This window comes from Octopus bimaculoides, chromosome 4, assembly GCF_001194135.2.
Source record: "Octopus bimaculoides isolate UCB-OBI-ISO-001 chromosome 4, ASM119413v2, whole genome shotgun sequence".
NCBI lineage: Eukaryota > Metazoa > Mollusca > Cephalopoda > Octopoda > Octopodidae > Octopus > Octopus bimaculoides.
This window is the reverse complement of record NC_068984.1, coordinates 127694920-127697419: the sequence shown is the minus strand read 5'-3', so window position 1 is coordinate 127697419 and position 2500 is coordinate 127694920. Positions and strand designations below refer to the sequence as shown.

Sequence of the window (2500 nt, the reverse complement as noted above, 5' to 3'; positions counted from 1 at the left end):
TACCATCATGAAGGCTGCTAAGGCAGAAATGTAATAGGCTTGACAAACCATGCTATCTTATCTAGGTACCTTGCTGTTCTGAGTTCAAATCTTACACAGGTCAACACAACTTTTTATTCTTGTATCGTCACTAAACACCATTAAAATATTGTTGGTGATCCAATTGGTTATTAACCTCCACTAACCATCCCTGCCCACCTCTACAAAATTCAGACTTCTACATAGTCAACAGAAATCACTGTTGTTCTCAATTCTCATGAACACTGAGAAAAGCATCAATTCCATAAAACCTCATCTTTTATCTTTCTTTCCAATAATTCTAATGTTTTTTCTACTTAATTAAAACATCACCTCCCTCATCACTTCCCTCCTCCTCATTATTATTATTATTATTATTATTATTATTATTATTTTAAGACAGCGAGCTGGAAGAATTGATATCATCCTGGACGGAATTCGTAGCAGCATTTCGTCTGTCGCTATGTCCTGAGTTCAAATTCTGCCAAGGTTGACTCTGCCTTTTGTCCTTTCAGGGTCGTTAAATTAAGTACCAGTGAAATACTGGGATCAATGTAATCGCCTAGTCACCCTCCAACTCACCAAATTCTAGGCCTTGTGCCTTAAGTAGAAAAGATTATTACAACTGTTGCTTTTTTTTTGTTGTTGTTGTTGGGAGAGATATTGCAGTTATTCTTGTTACACTTGATGTTATGGAAAGTTGGTCTTGTTATTACTTCCACTACTGCTATGGTTGCAGTTATTGTGCTGTTGCTGCTATAATTTATCTATGTGCATTCTCATGCACGTGTGTGTGTGTGTGTGTGTGTGCGCGCGCGTGCGTGCGTGCTAAAGTGTATGCTTTAACATTCTCTAATAACTACTTGTTTTAATGCGTACATGTGTTCTGCCATATGTCCATGTATGTGCCTATGTACACATTTGTAGATATGAACAAACACCCATGTAGGCATGCATGTATGTATAGATACCACAGCAGGGTTGGGAGTATGTATATAATAGCATTGGAGTAATTATCCTGTCAGAGTTGAGTTAGAAGCCGTACTACCACAACCACTTCCATCTTCACAAATTATCATTATTAAGCATTGATTGGTAGAATTGTTAGAGTCACAGACAGAATACCTCACAGAATCTTCACAGCTCTTTATGTTCTCAGTTCAAATTCTGTCAAGTCCAGCTTTGCATTTCGTTTTTCTGAGGTTGATAAATTCAAATATCAGTTAATTACTTGGAGTCAATTTAGTTGATTAACTCCCTACCCTAAATCCCAAGCTTTGTGCCCTACGTTAGAGACACTTATGGAGAGGCAGAATCGAATCATAGAAGCATCAAACAAAATGTCTCGCAGTATTTGTTCTGGCTCAAATCCTGCCAATACGAATTCGGTTTTCCATCCCTCAAAATAATGGGGGTGAATGGTATTGATTAGCCTTCTCTCTTCAAAAATAATGCTATCCTTATGCCTAAGAAACAATTCTCAATTAAGATGCCAAACTAGCAGAATCACTAGAGCATGAGAAAAATGCCTTGCAGTAATTTGTTCCAGCTCTTTACAATCAGAGTTCAAAGTAAATACCAGTGAAGTACTGGGGTTGATATAATCCAACATCTCTTCGTTCCCTCAAATTTCAGGCCTTGTGCCTATATTAGAAACATTAAGAAGGTTAGTTCAAGTAATAGTAGTAGTAGGAGGAGGAGGAGGAGGAAAGCTACACTAGATTCTTTACCGCATCTAAGCTTGTTGCTTCATATTTCAGAAGTTCAAATCTCACTGTTCCTGACTTTGCATTTCAGCACAAATAAAATATATATCGATAACAAGTTGGAGATAAACATGAATTAACCACACAGCTCTTATACACACACACACACACACAAAGAGATATGCACACATACCCCCTCCTCACACATACTCCCTCCTCATACATACCCCCTCCACACACATACAAAACAGTAAAATAAAAAGAACTGGAAGAGATGCCTTAATGCTAAAAGAAATGAAATCAATACTTATTATCATCATCATCATCAGCACTGTCATCATCAACATCTTCAGGAAATAAACTAACGGGCAAACCGCACACATATTTGTTGCAGTGATGATTTTAGTTTGATATCCTAAAGTACAACAACAACTACAAGCAAACACACAAAGAATAACAACAACAACAACAACAACAAGACCATGTTTTTATTCTTTACTTAGAAAAGATAAAGTTGATAATGAATATAAATACATTAGATATGTGTATATATGTATATATTATAGATATATGTATGTATATGCATGTATATATATATATGTGTGTAAATATGTGTGTGTGTGTGTGTGAATGTGTGAGTCATCCTCGTCATCATCACATTGTTTAGTGTCCGTCTTCCATACTGACATGGTGTGTGTGTGTGTGTGTGTTTTATATATGCCTGTGTAGCATGTATATATATGTATACATACATACATATATATATACACAGATAT

The 2500-nt window shown here is 36.2% G+C and overlaps 1 protein-coding gene across 3 annotated transcripts in view; it reads right to left on the bottom strand.

Annotated features, from left to right (window-relative positions):
- Positions 1 to 2500, bottom strand: part of LOC106867540 (synaptophysin) — a 188157-nt gene that overhangs the window by 84722 nt on the left and 100935 nt on the right. The gene's annotated exons all lie outside the window — the stretch shown is intronic.